Genomic DNA, 25,695 nt, shown 5'->3' with positions numbered 1-25,695 from the left:
CAATCACTGGCCGCGGTCCTGCTTCAGCCAGTGGTTGGCTGAGTGGCCTGTCAGTGCAGAAACTCTAACAGAAGTCAGAGCTGCAGCTGCAGACACTGGGGAAGGCCCAAGGACACTGGGGAACGTGGCAAGGTAAGTAAATACTTTATTATTTTACAGTCAAGGGCTGTACGGAAATTGGTAACTATATATATATATATATATATATATATATATATATATAGTTGCCCGATATATACCTTGCTGCCCAATATACCTTGTTGCCCGATAGTCAGCACGTGTAATAGCTTAGTAAAAAAGTGCTGATCCGAACAGGACTCTTAGGTTACTATTACATGAAGCGTTTTTGCGACGATCAACAATTAACGATAAACTAACTCAAACGACCGCCATGGTGAACGACCTGAAATCGTTCACCCAATTACACAGAATGATGATCGTTACTTATGATCGTTATTGCGTTCGTCCTGTCGTCGCCACTGCGTTTGCCGCTACTGTAAACGACATCTTATTACATGCAAATGATTTGCGAACGATCAACGATAAAAATAGGTCTAAATTCTATTAAACGACCCACGATTTCTCATTGGTCATTTAATCGCTGTCTGCTATTACACTAAAGGATTATCGTTCAAATCCGAACGATTTTTCTAACGATAATCGTTCCGTGTAATGCCACCCTTTCTCCTCTTTTTCTAGAGTTCCTTACTTCATCAGGTGAAAATTAACTCTAGAAAAAGTCCTCCTAGGTAAATGCATTGTGAAATCTGCTCTCTGACCATTAAATAAAGATATATTTAGCTGAAGCAAGTCTTTATTTCAGCTGCGATTTGAGTTCTTCACCCAGAATAACCAGTCTTACTGGTTGCAGTATACTTGAAACACTGTAAAACTATTTGTTCTAAGTGCCCATATATCCAGTAGTCCTCGATGACGGGGACTTGCTAACCAAAAAACAACCGTCAGAGGAATTCAGGCTGGAGCTTCGCCGCTTTGCGCTACTCCAGAACGTTAATTGATAAATCAAAACTCTCCGTGGAATGACTTCTTTTCAAAGCCTTCTCTATAGGTTTAATCCTTCATTGTATGAAATCACCATGACATTCCCTGGCTGGGCCCATACAAGGTATTGAGGATGCTTGCTCAACAGAAAATAACCTTCTAGTCTTCTCCCACCTTTGCCACCAGAGTTGGGTTCTGGGAAGACCGCCAACTGCCACAGAGGACACTAGTGTAATAAATCATTTTTCGTTTTTTTTTTTTTTTTTTTCTTGCATCTGTAGCCCCCCCACCCTCTTGAAATACTGATGCCCCCTCCTTCCTTTGGTTTTCCCCTGTCTATTTGAGACAAAACCCCTATTGTGGCAATCAGAGTGAAGAAGCGTCTTTTTCTTTCACAAAGCTGCACTGAATCCAAGATGTGGGTTGCTGAAGAAGATGCCTATGACTCCACAGGGAGCCTACATCCTCAGCTCGCACTTTTCTTCTCTCACTGGGGTCACCCAAATCCTTTCATGGTAGCCTCATATTCACATAAAGACATCAAGAGAAGGATAGAGGCGAAAAACACAGTAGAAAGAATTATTAGCCACGGCTGTCAGCTGCTTTATGGATAGAGACAAGGAGCCCACAGTACTGTTTCTGTAGTCCATATTGTTCCTTCCAGCTTGATACAATTACAGATAAATCCAATTTGTGTGATGACCTTTTATTCTTAAGAAACAGTATAGAAATCTATTTATGTCAGGAGCGCGATAACAACCTATGTACATAATGCAACTTAACCAGTTTTAAGTGCAGTAAATCACTCGCAAGTAGCCGAGTCAAGGACCTGGAATTATCGGGAAAGTCTTTAGCACACAGATGCAAGTGTCTGCTAATGGCTATCGGCCATGGCGCGCTGAATACGCTGTCTGCAGGTCATTGTTAACAACTGTTCAGAGCCCGCAACCTAAATAGCCTCTCACATGCACCTAGGCTTATTTGTTGGGCAAAGAAAAGGCTCCAGGTCATTCAGTCGTTAAAGGAACAAAATACCCTCCACGATTATAGACTACAAGCTCCTTAATATCCTCCAGGATCAATTATAAATTGTTCTCCTATTGTTTCAAAACTGTATACTGAAGAGGTCCATACACATAAGAGCAGTCGGCCAAACCGGAGCACTGCGACTTCCTACCGTATGAGGCGGTGCACTGGGTTTTCCCCAACGGATGGTGATGAGTTTGGGCATGTTGAATTTGGGCAAGTCCTTTTGTTCTGTCTGACAGCAGCTTATCCTCCTCCACCTTTTGAGAATACATATATGCCGAACCAAATGTACGTGTGTTTGGGAAGGACAGGAGGATGTTGGACAAGCAGTATTGAAGGTGTACAGTAATTTTTAAAAATATATAAAAAGATTTACTGTCCACAGAATAAATATTTTGCCGACAGATGTTGAAGTAGTTGACCAATCTTGGTTCCCATCTGTAACTTTTTGATGTCACCCGTTTCAGTGGTCCCCTTCTGTGATCTTCTCTGGTGTACAGCTTTGCGGCTAGGTTCTTTTTTTTTCTAGATATTTCTATTCTATAACAACAGTACTTATACTGTAGAATATTAGGGCAACCCTAGGAGGGAACCTTAGGCCATGTGCACACAACATAAGTTCTATATTAATCATGGCTGTTGTTAATACAACAGGATACGCTCCGGCCAGGATCCCTAGCGGCCGCACGGAAAACTGACATGTCAGTTGTGTGCGGCCCCTATTCATTGAATAGTGGCCACACAACCCTGACAGGTCACAAAATTGAGAGTGCAGCTCCGGCATTGTGTTGTGCCCACATCCCAATTCACCAGAAATGAAGATTATCACTGACACCGGCCATTCCGTGACATGCCGCCAGGTCACAGAACGGCCGGTGTTTTACATAGCGTGAACCCGACATGGTGCACATATACATAACAAATGGGAATCAATATATACTAAATTATCTATTGTTCTAAAACATTTTGCTTATTGAATGTTCAAACGTATAATACTCACACAATATTTATACTTTGAGCTTCATTCCGAGGACTCTCTTAGTTGTTTTTCTAGATTTATTTGTAGAATCAAATGCAGAACTATTGTTTTTTTATGGCAACTTATATCTACATTTTAAAGAACAAATTCCATAGCAAATATTTTCATTATCAATTAGCAGGAGAAAAAATTGCTAATTTGCTGCAGTGAGACAGGCCCGACGTCTCAATCTGTAACGTGTCAGGTCATTGAAAGGAAATTCTTCATACTGGGATAGGGTAGAGCAGATCTAAAGAGGGTCAGGGCAGTGGGCCCAGTAAGCAGATTGACTGGCCACACTGCTGAATTACTCTCACAAGACGCACATTGTCTTCCGTGCCAAGTCCTCCATACTCACGTTCTTATATATTTTGTAGCGTCTTTCTATCCAGCCCAGAGAATAGAATCACTTGGCTTGGAAGCGATGTCTCATCCTTCATCCTCTGCGTGAAATCTCTCTGAGCTGTGAGGTTAAATATTATCCTGGTTTGTCTATACCTTTCGAGAATCAGATGATTAAACAATGTTTATATGACACAGAAGCATCCAGACAATTTTCCCAGGACATTGTTGTTGTAGACGTTCTCTGATGTAATCATTTACAATGCAAGAAATTTGCTTCCCTCAAACGATTCCTAAGAATTATCACTTTCTATTTGCAGTCTTGTTTTTGGATGCTGGGACCAGAAGTGCTGGTATTGTGCAGAGATGAGCGGGCCCGTCCAAACCTGAGCCTTCGATGTATGATTACCGGTGGCTGAGAAAGTTGGAAGCAGCCCTGACGAAATTGGTAAAACATGGATACAGCTATAGGCCATTAGCTGTATGTATGTTTTCCAGGTCTCACTAGGCCGGCATCCAACTTCTTCAGCCACCAGTAATTAAATGCCCAATGCTTAGGCTCAGATGGACCCAAGCATGCTTGAGTTGCGCTCATCTCTAGTATTGTCAAAGGCAGCACCAGTCCTGAGAATGAATGCGAATGATGATAACAGATCTGCACAAGAGCATGGAGGTCTTACATCATCATGCAGTAGAAATCTATTAGATTTTAGTTGGAACATCTCAGTTCCATGCTGATTTTAAAATATAGATACAGTAATGGAGTCAATCCGCACCACAACTTCTTGTTGTTTAACAAAAGGGCCACCCTCAGGGCAGTACTGGCAGAACTGCTGCCAGAGGCCCAGCTAAGTTAACATTAGGAAGGGCACACTACTGCCACTTCCTGGTAAAAAAAAAAACAGGCCCTTTGAAAGCCAAACTAAAATCAATGACTTCTAGATAACTAGTCGGGACATTGTTGGTTCTCATGAGTCCACTGTCCACCTAGTATCATCCTCCTCCAAGAGTATTATCCATCAGAGATACTTTTCTCATCTTATAACTTTTCTGCCATAAAAACTCAAGAACCAGACTCCTATGGACAACCGAAGACTTAAAGATCCTCATAAAAAGTTCACTTCTCTGCTACCAGAATCAGAGTTTATGGAGCCTCTTCTGTAATAACCTGTTACGCATCTCAGAAACATTATTGCTAAAACAGAAATGATATTTTTTTTCTTTGTCCCCTTGGGTGGAAAGCCAAAGAAAAGGGAAAAAAATAACAAAAGCGACTACCTTCCACTTTAGAATCCACTAAATCTTCTAATGACTCTGGAAGATATATGGAGTCTTATCTTAATGCACCAGACGGTTATCGCGAACATTCCCGTCCATTATTACGTTTTGAAAAATATGATTTCTCTGGTTAAAAATATTCCGTAACGCAATAAGATGTTTTTGTCTGTGGCATAGATTAGTTTACTTTACATATTGTGGAGCGATATATAAATCGTATAATATAAACTCAGACAGAGAGGCCCAAGCTCTGGGCTGGAGTCCAAGGTTAGATCACCTCACAGTGTTCTCAGATTTTGGCTTCGGTCTTTAAAGTCCATACCACTTTCTCATAGCGTTTTTACTTTTTGGCTCATCTCTTTCTTCTGCCAACCAATTTCTCTCCTCATTATCAAGTATATCCCTCCTCGTTCTGCTCTTAGGAGCCAGAAAGGATGGCCAGCTGCCATTTTTATGAAGCCCCATAGATTACCACAGACTAACTTATGTAGGCCTTCCTCTCAAGATCTAATAATCTAATTTTTTGGAGAATTGATATTTTGACTTTAAGGAGAATGTTCGGTAAAAAAAAAATAAAAAATAAATATACGTTGGTAGACTTAACGGAACCTGAGTTTAAATAAGGTTGTGACTACTAGACTTTGGACTATGCACAGACTGCAGATGGTATCCCTAGTTATACATTATATGTGCATGTAGAAAGTGAGTCTATGATTATGTATCACACAATCTTTTCAATGGATTCCAAGTGATGCCAAAATGAGCAGTCAAGACTCTAAGGGGAAGTGAAATGACTGATCATCAGCACGAAAATGATGAGTTAAAGAGGTAATACAGCGCTATCAAAATATTCTAGTGCTGGAGCCCTGGTTAAAAAAAAAAATTAGTTACCTGTCCTCATTCCCTGCCAGTCCCATCATAGCTCTACATATTTTTCCATCCACCTCCACTCACCTGCTTCAGAGAAGAGCACTTGGGTACGGGACCTTCCTGCTTATCCAATCACTTGCTAAAGTGGGACTCTACTGCAGCCATTGATTGGCTGAGCGGGAAATACCTACTCCTAGTTCTTGTGCTGAAAGCAGGTTGAACACATGAGCAGTAGGGAACCAAAAAAAAGAACCAGATTTTTCTATTTTACCTGATGGCATATTACTTTTGCTACAGCACCTAAAGCCACCTTCAAAAAGTTTTTATTTTTAGTACTGTACTAAAGATGTCACTTTTTTCCCATTACCTCCTGGCTATACATATTCTGAGATGAGTTGTGCGGGATGACCAAGCTTTTTAGAAATCTGTCGGGAGTTTTTATACTATATAAGTGTACACAGGGCCACTCATTACTTTTGTTTTGGGAGAAACTGAAGTACTAAAAAAAAAATTGCTCAAAGGTACAGATGTACTACTCTATAAATGTAGTATGCCACAGTATATATATGTACAGGAGTCAAAGGTTGGACTCCTGGTCCTGTGCACTGAGTGGCAATATATATATACATATAGCACTGCAAACTTTGCTGCTCACTTAACACTTGCTGGGCTGCTAAGGGACAACTTGTTTGGATCGCACCACTGGCCATTAAAAGGGGCAGAAAGGACGCGAGGGCTGCCGCATGGTGGTATGCTGTGGTGTTCCATGATGTTCTGCCACCACACTCACATTGGGGATTTCTACATGTGTATATATTGAGATATCTGTAGAATGGACATGTCCTATGGGGTCAATCCCTACTACCCATATCCCAATGACTGAAAGAAGTATTAGTGACTAAGGATGGGTTCACACTGCGTTTTTACAATGCGTTTAACGTTTCCCTTTTTTAAATGGTTACTTTTAACGTACACAAAAACAATCAACCACATGGTCAACCACACTTTTGTGTACGCTAAGAAAAAATGAAAAAGACAGATGCAAACGGATGCACACAATTCGTTTTTTTTTCTTCATAAAAGGTATACGTTAAACGGACTGCAAAAATGCATTGTAACTATAGCTATAAGATACATAATGATTGGTGTTTGTAAAGATAGATCCCAGTGAATGCTCAGGAAATCCATTGACTTATAATAGGGTCCTTCAGGGTTCTATTGGAACCTGACTTGCCATCAAAAATATCCCAAACCCTTGATGTAGAGAGCCTAAAGTCAGGTGCACATGTCGGATTCTGGATGTGAATAATATACAGCAAGCTGGATCCATTGCACCTAATGTCTCGTCCGGTACCCCATAAGCTGAAATGGGGCATGGTGTGGGACTTAAAGGACAAGTGCCATAAAAAACTTCTTCCCAGTAATTGAAGCACATTACAAAGTTATATAACTTTGTAATGTGCTTCAATCACCTATCTGCCTCCCTTCCCTGTCTTTTCCCCCCTCCACCCCCCACCAGGAAGTGTCCTAACTCACACAGACCTAATGACTGTCAGCACCGTCACCAAGCTCTTCTCTCAGCTCCTTCTCCTGTTACACTAGCCTGCCCCCTCCCCTGCCTGGTGACTCAGCTTGCTCAGCTCCCATTGGCTAAACAACTGCAAGCCATCGGAGCTGAGCAAGCTGAGTCACCTGACAAGGAGGGGGAGGCTGGTGTAACAGGACCTAGAGCAGCCCTCCTGCTGATGACTCATCCTCACAAGAAGGAGCTGCCTGGTGACGGTGACGACAGTAATCAGGTCTGTGTGAGATAGGACACTTCCTGGTGGGGAGTGGAGGGGGGAAAAGACAGGGAAGGGAGGCAGATAGGTGATTGAAGCATATTACACAGTTATATAACTTTGTAATGTGCTTCAATTACTGGGAAAAAGTCTTTCATGGCACTTGTCCTTTAAGATGATCTGGTTGTTGTCCTCTGGTTGGTTTCACCAGATTTAAAAAACAAAACAAAACTTAAAGCAATGTTTTTCAATCTGGCACAACCATGCTGGATGGCAATTTCACTGGTTCGACAGATAATGTAAACGTGGTCTAACTCGAAAATAGCAGGATTTAATAATCACATGAACCGTCGCTGATCGCTACAATCCTGTTCTCCTGTCATTTCTCTCCCATTAATTTGGCTCAGCGCGTTGACATATCCTGCTGGCGATACTTATCATCTAGTTCCTGTTTCTTCCCCTCCCGACAACGTTAATATTTATGTGGCTTAATGCGAATATTGAATGGGATCATTTTTACATTTATTAAGCTAATAAAAACGCCCCATTGAAGCTCTGATAGATGATTGATTAATGCTGACGCTGTAATCCCTGTTATCTTAAGCTAACAGAACGGTGGTGATGATGAGACGAAGTTCATCCTCTCCTCTCAGGTGACCCATGGCGTTTAAGAAACAGGTTAAAGGGGACTTCAAGAAATGAAGATATGGGCAGAAAATGTTATAAAACAAAAGATCATCTATTACTCACCTATGATATGGCCTGCAGATCCAGCACTGATGCTCTGGTGGTCCCTTATCTTTTTGTAGTGACATCAAGTAGACCCATTTGACTGTATTAGCCAATCATTGGCCTTGGTGGTCTTGTGTTGTACATACCTATATCACCACGATTGGTTACAGCAGACACCATTGGACTACAGTTTCCCATACACTTTTGACTTTGATTGTCCGAACCTGCTCATCGTGGCGGATCAATATAAGGTGTATGGGGGCCATCCATAACCATAGGGGTTGATCATGATAGAAAATCATAGCCGACCCTTTTGTTCAATCAGAGATAATCTACATTGAGAGCACTCTAGATGTGGCTTACCCATCCTCCCCCCATGGCAAACACGGGAATGTTTTGCTGTGCCGAATGTTCCTCTGCACGGTGAGAATGGGCAGTGGGGACCCTAACACCATTGGAACATTGGCACTGGGGAAGAGATTTAAAGGGGTTATCCCAAGATTATAATCTATTACCTAGAAATGTAACATGCCAACATGATTGGTGGCTCGCTACTCTGTTTCCATGGTGCTGGTGCACTGTGGTACCATGATGCTGATGATGGTAGACGCTACATCTGTATCCACTAGATAGGTGATTAGAATGTGATCAGTAGGGGGTCCAACTGCTACGATCCACACCGATCCCGAGAACACAGGTCCTCACTGATTACAAGGGCAAAGGTGACCTTTCCTGTGGATAGGTGACACATGAAGCTCCATTTACACAATCAGAGCTTCAATTCGGTGGAATATACAAACATGCTGGACTATTATTCCGATGGACACCATTACAAGCAAGTGGGATCCATTGGGCACAGCCATCCTGGTTTCTGTTGTATAATAGCACAACATTAAATGTAATTGGTGGGAATAGAACAATCGATAAATCAGGTCAGGATAATTTTATAAGTAACAGAAGAAGAATGTTCTGATCTTGCAGGACGCAGTGACCTATCACGGGATAATATTAAGAAGTCCAGGGCTGTATGGAGGCTATTAACAAAAAGATGACTGTAGGGCCTCGATCTCAGAGTGTGTCAATCTTGGGGGAGCCAGTGGTCTTTCAACTTATGGGATTGTATTTGGACAAAGCCGAGTGCAACAAGGACAGTAGTGTGATAAGAGAAGGGGCGATAGCAGGGACTCCTAGACTGTGCAAGGTCCTTAGACAGCACAGAGTTTTTCAGGAAAGTGAGTCGTATGATTATGTGAATCAGTACTAGGCAAGGAACGTATCTGAGGAGGAGCTCCGATACTTTATTAGGCCTTGTACAGTAGTACCCGGTAAAGTGTGTTGCAACGCCAACAACAAAGTTAGAAATCCATCTGTAATTGTTTCTAGAATTTTATTGTGATTGTTTTTTTATTTCTGTACAGTTGAACATTAGACTATGCTAAATTTAGCTACATATTATACTAGTAAATCATCTGCCAAAGAAAACAGCACGACAAACGTACAGTCATGCACTGCAATGGAATAAAATTAGACCATCGTTTTATTAAAGACAGGATGTCAAACACATGACATCAAAATTGTTGCAAACCAATTCCTCGGCCACCAGGGACAGAGGGATCTGTAGATTTTTGGTAATTTTTTTTTGCTTTGTTCCTTTTCATCTTTGGGGATTCTTCATGACAATCTTATAATGTCTGGACATGATATGATGTGTGAGGATACATTGACCCGATGTGTTGATGGTGGAGGCATCTGTTCCAATTGGTTGGTGTTCAAATGGTGATGTTCAGTAGGGTTGCAGTACCTGAGACTTTTGCTTTTGTCTCCAAAGGACATTCCCAGTAGAGCCTATACCATGCAGGATTTACCCTATATAAGGCAGATTTTGATTGACAGTAAAAAACTGGGATTTTTCCTAACTTTGGGTATTTTTCAGTATCTTCTCCGCAGGTCTTCAGTGGTAATATTGTTGGCTTGGAGCATGGGTCTCCAAACTGCGGCCCTCTAGCTGTCGCAAAACTACATTTCCCATCATGCCTGGACAGCCAAATCCAAAGCTTTAGTTCTCCAGGCATGATGGGAGTTGTGGTTTTAGATCAGCTGGAGGGCCGCAGTTTGGAGACCCATGGTTTGGAGCATAGGTTTACTGGTTTAGTATATATAACACCTACAAGAAGTATATACGCCATGATTCCCCTTTTGTGTGCTTCTCTAAACACTTTGCTGTCTCATCACGCCCTTAAAAATACTGATAGATTGTTGGCTTCCCGTGATGTTGGCCCTTACTATAGTGGGAAATTACTGTAGCCGGTAACAAGGATCTATGTGAGTGAATATTATACGTATGTATTGGAATATCTGAGCTCTCTATAAATTATGAGGGGAAAATTAATAAAAAATCTGGAAAATGAATAAGTGTCAAAGACGTGCTAGGTGGCACAATGGCTATTTTAGTGCGCAACAATAAAACGTCTTGGCCAACCATCAACTTCCCATACAGATTCTCTTACATGGTAATATACTCAAGTATATAATTTTTGAATGTTTTTTTTTTTTTCATCCTTCTCTTATCTGCTGCCATTTGGACCCATATTGGCAGGAAACGCTTACATGAATACACCCTATAATTGATTCAATTACGATCCAAAAGATTGGCTGCCATCGACAAGGGCAAAGACATTCCCGGGTGACCATTATGTTGTTACAATGGTCTACTCATCAACACTTGTAATTAATATTCAGCCATACAATGCCACAAAATGGCCCAAAAAATAAAAGGCACATAAAAAAATACTGTACAACATGTACAAATGCAACATAGTCAGATCCCCTCCATTCCATTGGTTTTCTTTCGGGGGGGAAAACAAAAGCCTCGATCATGCACTACAGCAAAGTATTTTCGAAGTGAATAGGCTTGACAGAAAGATAAAAGGAACAACTCTTCTGAAGTTTTATCCTGCCAAATGTTCCTTTTTCTTCCACAATTGTGTTTAATGTGCCTTTTTTCCATAGCGTTCCTTTATTATTCCTTCAGCTTTTTAGACTTCTGCTTTCTGACATGTGATGTTTAGCCACCACAGGTGCATATTCAATAAGGTCGGAGCTCGCTGCAACACAGCATTACTGATACTTATGTGGGGTCACGCTGAAGTGCGCGACATATTGTCAGAGACTCTCCAACCTCACAAATCACACCAGATATCTCATCTACATTCTATTCCGAGCAAAAAACACAGCCAATTAACAGTGACAAGGAAAATTAAGCCCGGTGAGAATTGACATTGTCCCTTTAACTCTTAGCAAGAGCCAGTAAGCCGATTCCGACAAATAAACAAATGCGGGGTTGAACCATTGTCTGCTGAGATATGACATTAAAAGTGAAATTAGATGCACTCACTTTTGTAGCTATTTACTTCCTGTGGATTTCATACAATATGCGACTATTATGATTTTGATTGCTGCCCCCCTCCCCATCGACACACAATATAAAATGCTCTATCCTTTCAGCACTTAATTGTGTTCCATGGCAGATTTCGCATTCACCGATGCCCCTGCTGTCCCACCGCCCAAAAGATAAACCATCCGTAGGATAATACAAGTCTGACGAGGAATATTGATGCTTTCAGGGGTGTCTGGGGGGGGGATCGATTATCTATTTGCGGGGCGGCGGAGGGTGATTGATCGCTGTCTTGTTTTAAACATTGCACAACGCTCCTGGATGGGGGATGAACTCCATGATGGATTTTCTGCAAAATCTGAAAATTTTCCAAAGTGACAAAGCTATGATCAGAAGGCTTGTTAGACTGAACGGATAGGCGATGGAATTCAACCTTCTCCTTCTGTCTTGGAGGGGATGGGGGGGGGGGGGGGACAGATTTGGAAAGATGGAAATTAAGATGGAAAATTCTTAGATATGCTTGGTGCAATGATTTGAGGTGGGTCCTGGCATTGCATCAAAATGCAGAAGAGATGATTGTTACCAGTAGTAACAGTTATAAAATAATAAAAAGATCAACTTGTGAACAAAGGAACATATTTAGGGGTTTGTTCCTATAATGTAGATTGTCTTAAAGCTTCACAGCCAAGGCTGGCCCCAGGTTGGTGAGGGTTGGAGAGCTTTACCGACCCCACTCAATCCAAGGGCCCCTTAAATTTCTCTGGCCCCGTCCTTTTCATTATCAGTGTATGTCTATGCCACCTTGCATGTGTTTGCCTTGTATACCTGTGCTCTAGTGCAGTCCCCGATCCTCTGCTTGTTTTTCCAGGGCTCTTCCCGTCCAGTTTAGGTTATAAAGGTTACATTTTAGGTACATTTTTTAAAATGTTTTCCCCCATTTATCCCATACATCACACAATATATTTCCATTCTGTTGGTCATCCCTCGGGCTGCTTTGCCAGGTCTCTGACTGTTCTCAGTCATTGGTTGTGGAGAAGTTGGACATCAACATTGCTATGGCTTTGGTGCTCTGTGAGCATCTTGCACCGTGGTATTGATATCTTTGCATGTTAGAGCAGAGGTTAAACCTGAAAATTTCAGGCTAACATTCAAGAAGCCTTGAGAGTAGAAGTGCAGTGGGGTGGGGTACAACATTCAGTACATTTTGCTGAAGATACTTATAAAAATACCATGCACAGCCGTGTATAGTAGACCCTGGCATCTCCCTGGGCTTTGGCCCAGAAGCTGTGGCCACCTATGCTCCTAGTTACACACATTATATGGACTCACTTCTGTCCCCAGAGCAGTTTATAATCTAATTTCCAAACTTGAGACATATAAGGTACAATGTGTTAGGACCCTATTACACATGGCGATTATCTTGGGATCGGTTTATTAGTTTTAGAATTCGACAAACAAGCAATCTATGGCTAGTTGGTCCGTTCTCACATACAAATCTCACATAGCCTATGTCTCTCCTACTTGACAAAGGGGCAATTTATGCCTCGAAACGCGTTGTTTATGAGACCATTAAAATTCATCGTTTTACTTCATTAAACCTGAAGCCGTGAAGCGCCGTCATTCTGGCTCCTGTGGTCCCCGCCTACACCGAGGATCCGACACTTCATCTACCGTAAACCAATTCCGATCACTGATAACTGTGGCCACTTACAGGCGATCCAATAGGGCCCTTAGGAAGATGGGGGTGAGAAAGAAACGTTTTAGCCGCTTGGGAAAGCCGTGCAAACATGGGAAGAACATACAAACTTTGGTTAGATTTTACCTTGGTTAGGTTTGTCTTGTTTCAAGGTTCAGCGTCAGTCAGCTGCTGCAAAGGCATATGAAAATGTAATGGGGAATAGAGGAGAAAACTGTAAGAAGACTAGGTCAATATGCAATGGCTGAAGAACAGCATAAATATTTATAAAACACAGTAAACAGGTAGCAGTAACTACATAATTGTCCAGCGTCCGGTCAACATTTCACAGTCGAGAAGATGTTTTTGGTGGTGACCTGTGATGACCTAGGGGAACATGTTAATTTCCCTCCAACTCCCAGTGTCCTTGTTGGCGTGGAATGTGCCAGATTCCCTGGGTCTCGCTGTATTTGTGTTAGTGATTTCCTGTGTTTTTTAGACGTAATATATTCAGTAGGAGTGGGTTGAGGCATGAGTGAGGGCGAGTAGACCCACCAGACAACTAGCTGAAGGAAAGCAGATTAAGGTGAATGTAAGGACAGAATTTATATTTGCACAGAAAATCACATTATTGAATTTCTCCCCTACCAATATATTTATTTTTTCTTCTAAAATATGTTAATTGCAAAGATACATTGATAGGAATGTCCAATTTAGCAGCCGTGTCCTGGATGTCTTTGATTTGTATAATAAATCTTTTTATTCACTTCATGCTCCTATCGATGGAATTTTGGCTGCGTCCAGACCAGCTTTTTATTTAATTGGCTCATAGAGTAAATCTTTTCTTCGCTCTATGTCCTTATTTGTTTTCTCGGAGCCGTTTGCTACAGAAGAAAAATAACATTTCAGCTGAAAGCGTCTGGACCCTGGCAAAAAAATATGAGTGTGGTGCAAAGCGTGGCCCAGTCCGAGCCGGGGCGGGCGGCCGGATATGGGAATGGGAGGAAAGCTGACTCTCAGAGAGGTTCCAAATGCTGCACAGAGACGCGGATCTTGTAGTCTCTCTGTTCCTTTTGGCTTTGGATGAAAAGACGGCTAATCAAAATTCTAACAAGGTTCCCTGAGATTTTTACATAATTGCACAGTGAGAAACATTGACCAAAGTGCAACATTTTTTTTCTAAATTAAAAGGGATTTTCGCCCAAAAATGGCTTTATTCCTTGTATATAAGAATATTAATAAATATTTATGCGCTGCATTCGGCATGTTTGACAATATATATTTTTTAAATTAATAGTAACATTAATGGGACAATCAGTGGCGGGTTCCTGGAGTATATAGGTCTCCAACAAAAAAACTTTAGTTCTCGCCAGCTCTTAAAGGGGAACGATCAGCAGGCTAGACTTATCTAACCTACTGATAGCCCCCTAATGTACACGAGGCACCAAGGAGGAAGGTATGTTTCTTACCTACCTCCACAGCGTAGTCCCGTGCTGCTAACCGTGTAATCCTCAGTCTGGAGCACCGTTAGGCGCACTGCCCCATCCCCATCGCGCAACTCTGGCCGCCCACTCCATTGATTATCATTAGAAGGAGTTGGCCACCTCAGCGTGATGGGGGTGGGGCAGTGCTCCTTACGATGCTCCAGGCAGTGGATTCAACTACTAACTGTAAGGGAATGGCACCACGGATGAAGGTAAGAGACATAGCTTCCTCCTCAACACACCGGGCACTATAGGGGGCTATCAGCACATTGTATATATAGGTCTCCCACTATCCTACTGTCCATATACTATGTTAGTGGATATGGAGGTCATACATGGGGAGTCATCTATTTTAGGACCTCTGTCTATTAGCTATAGTGGAGAGTCTCTGAAAAACGGCCATGTTGTTTATTGAGCTTGTTCAGTAGCTACCTAGATTATCCACAGTGCATCTAGACAGACTTTGCAAAATCATCACATTGATCTCTAACCTGGAATATCCATTTAAAGTGACTCTGTACCCACAATCTGCCCACCCCAAACCGCTTGTACCTTTGGATAGCTGCTTTTAATCCAAGGTCTGTGTTGGGTTCTGTTCGGCAAGTGATGCAGTTATTGTCCTTAAAAACAACTTTTAAACTTGCAGCCCTGTGCCCAACGGCCGTGGACTAGTGTGTATGTGCATTAGGCTGGCACAACCTCTTTGTCCCTCCTCCCCGGCCTCTTCATCATTAGGAATGCTCCAGGCAGATTGTCTCCTATTCATCAGCTGTGTGAATACTGCACATCGGCTGGATTGTTAAGGCACCTGTGCAGTGTTCACTGCAGAGGAATAGGAAAAATCCTGCCAGTGGCATTCCTAATGATGAAGAGTGTGAGGAGGAGGGACGGAGGGGTGGTGCAAGGTTAGGGCACAGATACTCTAGGCCACGGCTGTTTGGCACATGGCTGAAAGTTTAAAAGTTGTTTTTTAGGACAATAACTGCATCACCTGCCTAACGGACCCAGGACAGATCTTGGATTAAAAGCGGCTATCTAAAGGTACAAGTGGTTTGGAGGGGGTCAGATTGTGGGTACAGAGTCGCTTTAAGCTTAAAGAGATGGAGTGGTGCAAATTTCATTTGCAGCCACCAAAAGGGTTTAGCAGGATTGCTGCCGAAGGGGAATCTGCACATTATAAAATGCTGGGTACTTTTTCTCCCTGCACTCTGGGTGTTTACCCCATGTGCTCAATAAATAACATGATTGATATAACTGTATGTGCAGATAGTCAATATTAGATTATACCATTGGCATCAACCATGTTGTCAACAGGCAGACTAAACAAAATAATAGACTGCCATGTAATACCTGGACTCACCTTCACAGTGGCGTCATAGCAAATCTCCACTCTGGCTAATGGGAGGTGCCCATTGTTAGATATCCCCTTAAAGGATGTCTATATTTTCTATTAAGTAAACAGTATATAAACTGAATTGGATCCTTTCATAAAGACCCCTAACCTTTAGTCATCCAGTGTATCCAGGTGTCAAAATAACATGTTCAAAGAAAGGTGCGGCTCGGCTTCTCTGGCAGGAACTGGTATCAAATATTGATTAATGGTCGGCAGCCAATATGTGATGTCCATTTACTGCCTTGTCCTCGCTGTAAATCAGTAACTGACAGCGCTGTTTCATCTGCACGGCCGGGTGGGAGTGGAGGCAAGTGGGATATGACAAAGTCCAGAAACTTCTATTTTTTACAGGTTTACTGTTTTTTTGCACTGTTGTGTGTGTTGACTATGTACAATATGTGGCGGCACTGTTGCACTACCTGGTGTTATAGATAAAAAGGTCCAAGGTGAGGCTGGTCGTGGCTTGAATCGTGTCAGCAGATCTAATGGGGCATTTAATTACAAAAACATTGGCCAATAGAGATAGAGTTCGTGTTACGAACTGGAGAGAATGGAACGGCTGCACATCCCATCTATGGCTGATACTAATGCCGCTAGGCCTATATTAAAAATCAACACCAGAGTGTCTGTATATGAATTGATCAAGCCATATTGCCCCGTGTACCACCGCGCAGGTCCTCTGGTCCACACGGGTCCCTACGCTAACTCCACACCGTGTCGGTCAGCGACCGCCAACCCTGCAAAGCGTGCACGTGCAGGGAAGGGAGGCCATGGAACGGCCCTGCAACCCCAATGTCACAGGACCAGACCCCAAAAGCCCCACCAAAACCCAGCCAGCACCACCGGCGGGGAAGGCTGCCCCCAAACGACACAAGTATGGATATGGTATTACACTTACCATTGCTGCTCTCCGTGTTTTGCACTCCTCCTGGTGAGACCCACATGACCGCAATTAGCAGGAGACACCTGAGTGCACATGGTTTTAATCCCTCCTGTTTTTTCCCATTCTGTTTGCTGCAGCTATGGTGAGTGTAATACCTTATCCAGACTTGTGCTGTTTGGGGGCGACCTTCTCCGCCGGCGGTGCTGGCCGGGTTCTGGTGTAGTGTTTTTGGGTCTGGTCCTGTGGCATGGGGGTCGCAGGGCCATCCCATGGCCCCCGTTCCCTGGCTGTGCGTGCCTGCGGGGTTGGTGGCCACTGACTGGCACGGTGTGGACTTAGTGTAGGGACCCATGTGTATCAGATACCGGCACGAGGTACATGGGGCAGTATGGCTTGATCAATTCATACACAAAATTCTGATGTGTTTTTTATTTAGCCTAGCGGCACTAGTATCAGCCATAGGTGTGATGTGCAGCACTCTGTTTCTTCCCTGAACCAGAGTTCGTGTTACCTTTGCCCCAGCAGTGTTGCTAATACCGAGAAAGTGACAGGAGCCATTCCAGTGAGATATGGATACAATAATACAGATACTATATGCAAACAATATGCTGAGTACAGAGGTGTCACCGAAAGATAGTGGGAATCTGGTAGAACCCAATGACACCCTCCCAGGGACTTTACAGGGTCATACCCGAAAAACCACAGGCCTTACGGACAATTTGGCCTATTATTTCTCTATTTCTTGTGTAATAGAGACAACTGCTCCTCTCGGGATGCAGTCATCTCATGGTGCTCCTCTCGGGATGCAGTCATCTCATGGTGCTCCTCTCGGGATGCAGTCATCTCATGGAGCTCCTCTCGGGATGCAGTCATCTCATGGAGCTCCTTTCGGGATGCAGTCATCTCATGGAGCTCCTCTCGGGATGCAGTCATCTCATGGTGCTCCTCTCGGGATGCAGTCATCTCATGGAGCTCCTCTCGGGATGCAGTCATCTCATGTCACCCTCAGTCACCCCCAGTCTGCCCCAGTCACCCTCAGTCTGCTCCAGTCATCCTCAGTCACCCCCAGTCTGCCCCAGTCACCCTCAGTCTGCCCCAGTCACCCCCAGTCTGCTCCAGTCACCCTCAGTCACCCCCAGTCTGCCCCAGTCTACCTCAGTCTGCCCCAGTCCCCCTTAGTCTGCCCCAGTCACCCTCAGTCTGCTCCAGTCACCCTCAGTCACCCCCAGTCTGCTCCAGTCACCCTCAGTCACCCCCAGTCTGCCCCAGTCACCCTCAGTCTGCCCCAGTCACCCTTAGTCTGCTCCAGTCACCCACAGTCACCCTCAGTCACCCCAGTCTGCTCCAGTCACCCCCAATCTGCTCCACTCACCCTCAGTCTGCCCCAGTCACCCGCAGTCACCCTCAGTCTCCCCCAGCTACCAAGTTTTCAAGGTTTTGTGGGGCCCCATGCAGTTGTTTGGGCCCATGCAGTTGTTTGGCCCCATGACTCCTAGCTACACCCCTGCCCCTCATCTCTTCCTGTACTACTACACCCCTCATGTGTTCCTGTACTACTACTAATACATCCCTCATCTATTCCTTAACAACTACTACTACACCCCTCATCCTTTTGTGTTGTTCTCACTGTAAAGTTCTAAAGCACTAAAGTGTCCCTGGAAATTTTTTTTTTTTCAAATGTTGGCAACTATGGTAGTAGTATTAGTAGTAGAAGTAGGTGGAGTAGTAGTAGTAGTAGTAGTAGTAGTAGTAGTAGTGGTAGTTGTAGTAGTGGTAGTTGTAGTAGTAGTAATAGAAGTAGTAGTAGTAGTGGTGGTGGTAGTAATAGCAGTAGTAGTAGTAGGTGAAGTAGTAGTAGAACAGACATGTTGGTCATATCCTTGTAGCATTAGTAGTAGAGGACACCATCTTGATAACTTTGCAGAAGGAAGTTGCTGATGCCTGATCCTAGCCTGCACTGAGCTGTGACATGACGACTTATTGGAATAGTCATAACTCATCAGATGCCGAGATCCTGAGGAACCTCACTCTACGGTATTGGTTACATCCCCCGGTTACTTATGTTTTATATTATAATCAGTTTCGGTGATTCATGGCTGACATACAAGGCAAGGAAATATTCAAAGGCACAGTCTAAGCCCCCCCGATGCCCCCTACTGTATGACACTGTCACATGACCACATCCCTCTGACCTTACCACTGAACCCAGCATCATTTAAAGGCACAACGCTCACTTATAATTTACAGTTTATTGGCATCTGGATCGGATGGAGCCTATTAGCGTCTCCTCTTTGATGCCAAAGGTGAGTTCAAGTGACTGTCAGGATTCTAGCAATATTGCAAAGGACTGAACTCCGAGATCAATCATAATCAACTAAATGAAATAACTAGAAGAACGTCTGCAGCCGGGTTCATTTTACTTGACTGATGTACAATATAATGTACAGTACAGCTAGATGATATAGATATATCCTGTATATAATTATATATGTACAGCTGGTATAACCTGGGTATATACTGTATATAATTATAAATGTACAGCTAGTATAACCTGGGTATGTCCTGTATATAATTATATATGTACAGCTGATATAACCTGGGTATATACTGTATATAATTATATATGTACAGCTGGTATAACCTGGGTATATACTGTATATAATTATATATGTACAGCTGGTATAACCTGGGTATCTCCTGTATATAATTATATATGTACAGCTGGTATAACCTGGGTATCTCCTGTATATAATTATATATGTACAGCTGGTATAACCTGGGTATCTCCTGTATATAATTATATATGTACAGCTGGTATAACCTGGGTATCTCCTGTATATAGTGATAGATGTACAGCTGGTACAACCTGGGTATCTCCTGTATATAGTGATACATGTACAGCTGGTATAACCTAAGTATCTCCTGTATATAATTATATATGTACAGCTGGTATAACCTGGATATCTCCTGTATATAATTATATATGTACAGCTGGTATAACCTGGGGATTTCCTGTATATAATTATATATGTACAGCCGGTATAACCTGGGTATATACTGTATATAATTATATATGTACAGCTGGTATAACCTGGGTATCTCCTGTATAGAGTGGTATAAAGCATGCTGGTATAACCTGGGTATCTCCTGTATATAATTATATATGTACAGCCGGTATAACCTGGGTATATCCTGTATATAATTATATATGTACAACTGGTATAACCTGGGTATCTCCTGTATATAGTGATACATGTACAGCTGGTATAACCTTGGGATTTCCTGTATATAATTATATATGTACAGCTGGTATAACCTGGGTATCTCCTGTATATAATTATATATGTACAGCTGGTACAACCTGGGTATCTCCTGTATATAGTGATACATGTACAGCTGGTATAACCTAAGTATCTCCTGTATATAATTATATATGTACAGCTGGTATAACCTGGATATCTCCTGTATATAATTATATATGTACAGCTGGTATAACCTGGGGATTTCCTGTATATAATTATATATGTACAGCCGGTATAACCTGGGTATATACTGTATATAATTATATATGTACAGCTGGTATAACCTGGGTATCTCCTGTATAGAGTGGTATAAAGCATGCTGGTATAACCTGGGTATCTCCTGTATATAATTATATATGTACAGCCGGTATAACCTGGGTATATCCTGTATATAATTATATATGTACAACTGGTATAACCTGGGTATCTCCTGTATATAGTGATACATGTACAGCTGGTATAACCTTGGGATTTCCTGTATATAATTATATATGCACAGCTGGTATAACCTGGGTATATACTGTATATATATGTACAGCTGGTATAACCTGGGTATATAATGTATATAATTATATATGTACAGCTGGTAGAAGTTATATATCTCTTGTATATAGTGATATGGAGCCTGCTGGTATAACCTGGGTATCTCCTGTACATCATTCTGCAGTCTGATGCTCAGAACAACCTATATTTCGGAGGGTTATGAAGCCTATTTGTTTCTGAGCATTACTCCCTGGCAGGAGGATGATGAGTCTCTTGTTTGCCTCCAGTCCCCCGAGAGACCTGTGTTGTATTTTTGAAGGGAGTATTTGAGATATTGACATCCCGGGTCAAACAACATTAACCTCTTTATAAGATAATAAATCCTTTCACATATCTGAAAATAGGTCAATAGTGGCTGCAGCACGTGTTCCGTTATCTTACATTTTTTCGATATTCCGCTGCCAAAAACCCTGAATAGATTAGATGATCCCAACAACATATCAGTTCTAAAAACCTTCAAAGATCCTTGGACGTGAATAATAGAGCAAACTAAGCATGTACAAGTTATCTTTTATGCAGCAGATAGTCTGGGGTTTAACCCTTTCAAACCCGGGGCATTTTTGACCCTCGGGGGGGGGACACTACTTTGGGGGACTCTTCATCTCCCCATTTTGTAACTAATCATTTTTTATTTATTTTTTGTACCAAGCAGCTACATGTATGGAGTTTTTTTTTTTGTTGTAGTTTCTACAGGTATTTTGGGGTACATGTACATAATATATATATATATATATATATATATATATATATATATATATATATATATAATTTTTTAATTGATTGAATTTGTGATAAATTAAAAATAATTCCTTCAAATTGCCATTTATATTTTGATGCAGATGCTGATGCTGGGCCCTAATGCACTTCTACAGGAGACAGTCCTGAGGACCCTTCTTTATTCACCATGATGGCCGCCTCTGTGATCATGTCTCTAGGGCTGGAGTCACAGAGGCCTCCACCTTATGCAGGTCCCTGATCCTGGTAGCGGTAGGGATCATGTGGCTGAGTGTTATATCCATCCTCCGCAAGTGGCACTATAGCAGAACCTTCATGATCACCTTGATGCCATAGTACATACAGTTATCTCTCCTACTTGAGGCTTTTGATATTATATCCAGGTGTGGGAGGTTGCTCGGTTGGATGCATCATGGAGGCTTCTCGTGAAGCCCTGGGGTATTGGGGTGTCACTGCTGCCATTGCATCCCCTATAGCTACACCATCTGTGTAGTCACCTTCATTGGTTCCATCCTTATTTCCTGAACTCATCACAGCTAATAGAAGAATTTAATAGCTCAATGCACCTCGCGTTCTTCCACCTTCATCTTTTTGACTTGGGACATGACTAACATGATAAAGATATGAGCCGGTCCTAATAGTTCAACCACCCTCCTTGGATAAATTACAAGAACGTACTAAAGAGGGTAGGACCACAGCATCACCAAGATTGACTTTCAGTTTAGAGAAATGCCCCCTTCCTATTGGTATTAAAACTCCCCCAATGCACGTTCCGCCTTTGTCCTATTTCCAATTTTGCAAACACAAGGGGGTTATGGACTCCTAAAATAAGCTATTCTATATAGGCGGCCATTCCTACTATGCCAATTAAGCCTTACAAGCCCTGGCCTATTATACAATGGTGCTTACCAGTACCCTGCAAGAACCCTGGCACGGCTGTCTACAGATGGATGACTCTTCCTTTTGGAGAAGATTCTTGGCTTGTCTAGTATGAGATTGAATTTGTATAGCAAGGGACTGATAACACAAGCTGATCATCACCATCAGGAAGCTGGAGTTTTATAGAAGAGTTGACTAATATAGCCAATGACCAGGCAAAGGCAAAAGAGGATTTGTAAGCTAGTCTTAAAAGTCCCCACCACACCTGTGGCATTCATATGCATCTTCAGCTAGCAGTCTATATATATACAGTACACATATTTATATATGCTTTTTCTTCACCGCCTTCATGGCCCAGGTGGCTGTCAGACTGAATCTGAAGTGTTGCATATGGTTGTTGTTTGTGTGAATCTTTTGGCCCTTGCACTGGATTGTTACCATAGTTTTCTCCTATCTGGGTTGGGGCATAAACAATGCAATGAGGAAGCATCATCTCGATAGCCTCTGTTTTTCAGCAATAAACAGACTGATTGATTATTAGCTAAGACAGGCTGAACTCTGGCAAGCTTTGATGCCCGCTCTGTTTAATGTCCTCGATTATCCAATATCATCCGAGACACCTAATAAAGAACAAATATTTAATGAGAACGGCTTTATTATCAGGAAAAACAGCAGAGAGATAATGGTTTAATGAAAGCCGATGAGGACAGGGGGTTACTAAATGGTGAGACCAAAGATCCTTCGACATAGGAGTAAGCATTTCGAGATACTAAAAAGCGTAGAAGCATTGAGACTTCAAAACTGCACAAAATGAATGGGTAAAATACTGGAGAACAAGTTATAGTGTAGAAAATGAATCCGTATCTCATTAGGCTCTGAATTTTCCTACCCTTAGGTTTATCATCACTGGTGAGATAACAATAGTGGGCAACGTAAACCTCTACATGCATGTACAGTAACTTAATAGTTAGTAGACTGATACCTGAATCCTCCAACGTCAGGTATCTAGTTATCACCTGTGGGTATGCCAGGCAGGCCGGGCCATGTAATGCAGCAGTCAGGAACTCCAAAGCATTGGGCTAATCACATTCCGGCGCTGCGGAGGGACAGCTGGCAGTTTGTACTGTACCTGTTGGGACCTTGGTGCAGTCCTTGGCTCATATGGTATGACCGAGACTGCGCTTTTGGCCTTGAATTAGTGCCTATTCTGTGTTTTATTTGCATTTGTCTGTGCTCTGTCTGAACATTGTTCTAATCCTGCTGATGGATTTATCTGCCACACCCGTCTCTTCCCTTCTGGCCACTTCACAGTTAACCTGTTTTGCCTAGGAGGTTGACATCTTCCCTGGATTCTGGACCTCTGTTCCAATCATGTTCTGGACCGGACTCTTGAGCTCCTATATATACACCTTCTCAGTCTGTTAACCCTTTGCTAACTATTAGCCTTCTTTGTGAAGTGTGCTAGTGTATCTCGTGTTCTCTCTCTTTTTGCTATCTCTGTTTTTGGCTTATCCTGACCTCGGCTCTGTTACCTTACTATATTCTTGGATTCTGTTCTTGTACCTTGCTGCCCATTTGGTTTTGACTCTGGCCTGTTGACTATCCCTTGTATGTTAGTTTGTCTAGTCTGTGTTTAGTGTATCACCTTATGGCGAGTGGGAACCATCTCCATGGTTGCCCGTAATCACCTTTGACTGTTGAGGCAATTAGGCAGGTTCAGATGGTGGGACCAGATTGGGGATCACTGTGTCCTTTCCCACCCCTTCTCAGGCTATACCCTACCTACGGTCGTGACACCACGATTGTTTGGTCTGACCTGCATCACCAATGTTTCTTCGCATTGTATCATGTGTTCTTGGACTTCTGCTTGTTCTTCTGATTACGTCCCTGGATGTTGGCTTTGTACTGTGCTACTGTATGTTTATGGCCCCAGCTATTTATTTGGTTTTGTTTTTGATTTGTTTTCTGATTTGGTTCCTGACATCGCTCTCTTGGGTTTGAATCCTTGGCTTGTTATTTGAACTGCTCTGGTTTTGCATTTTGGCTTATCTATGTTTGGCTGATTTCTGATCCAGACTGTTGCCATTCTATCCCCGACGGGCCCCGCACCTAGTTAGCTTAAGTAACTTTTCGCAGTTGGGCATTGCCGCCTAGGGCAGATCATCCAAGTTGTCAGGGACAGTGGGTTGGGTTATTTTCAGGGCTCACTGTGCTCAAATGTTTGAGACAAATTTCAATTGTATGGCCAGCTGTAAACAAGAAGTAGACGTGGGGGGCTCTTGCTCTGTGCCCTGTGTGTGTGGGAGCACTGGATAAGAATAGGGGAGCAGGGACCACTCTGGTCTACTCTCTGGAAATCCCAAAAAAGTTTGTAATGATAGTAAACGAGTAATAATTTCCCTGCGGTTATTGCCGGTATCTTGTGCCACCATAATACGTGGAGGTTTTTTTTGCTCTTGAATTGCCCCAGCAGCCATCTTTATTATGAACTGATGGTAATCTCTCACAATTCAATGGAAAATCTATGTTTATGATGATGATTGGAGGCTTCACACCCTCTTGTGACTCGGAATGATAAGAAGATTTTGCATTCAACAATGTCTTTCAGCAGCTTTTGTACGGTGACATTTTAATCTTGCCTATCTTCTATTTTTCTTGGCACACCAGGACCCTCGGCTTTATTGAAGCAATTATGGTTGTTCTGAATTACATTACGCTTGACTTCCTGTGTATGTGTTCTTATTTAACACTTCACATTTAAAGACTGTGTATTCCCAAAGCAAAGTTGTTTCACCTTGTACGGAGGCAATAAAGAGTAACTCCGAGAAAATCTGAAGTATCCCAGTGTATTAGCAAGTAGGTAGCCAGAATATGTTCAGTACGAACAACTCCATCTGCAGCCTGCGGGTCATACGCATGCCGATCCCCATGTGCGTCATCCTCATTGACTCCAATTGATAGCAAAGAATATTGATAACAAGCCAGAGAAGCGAAATGAGACATGTCAAAAGTTTTGATCAGTTGGGGTCTTACTGATGAGCCCCCCCCATCAAGCAGGGAGTGGCATGCTGTCAATTATCTCCATTCAGTGGCTCCTTAGACTCGTAATGGAGTCATTAGATAGAGTGAAATGTGCTGTCATCTGTTTCTTGTTCTCACTGCTGAGAAAACTTTTGGCATGCCCATAGTTAAAGTTCAGGGTGCTTCAATTGCAACTTACTGACCTGAACCAAGCCTACCAGGTTGGCACAGTGCCCATGACCTTAAGTGCCCGAGGGTCTGGATCACTCTCAGCCTGTTACCAGAGCTGGTCACAATAGATGGATCCCTGCTGCTGTATATATTGTATATTGCT

General features: G+C 42.6%; 1 protein-coding gene across 10 annotated transcripts in view; it reads left to right on the top strand.

The window, feature by feature from the left end:
- Window positions 1-25,695, top strand: part of PRDM16 (PR/SET domain 16) — a 557,902-nt gene that overhangs the window by 268,844 nt on the left and 263,363 nt on the right. The window lies entirely within an intron of this gene.

Source organism: Dendropsophus ebraccatus, chromosome 12, assembly GCF_027789765.1.
Source record: "Dendropsophus ebraccatus isolate aDenEbr1 chromosome 12, aDenEbr1.pat, whole genome shotgun sequence".
NCBI classification, from domain to species: Eukaryota; Metazoa; Chordata; class Amphibia; order Anura; family Hylidae; genus Dendropsophus; species Dendropsophus ebraccatus.
Note: the sequence above shows the minus strand (reverse complement) of the source record. Positions and strands in the feature narration are given on the sequence as shown.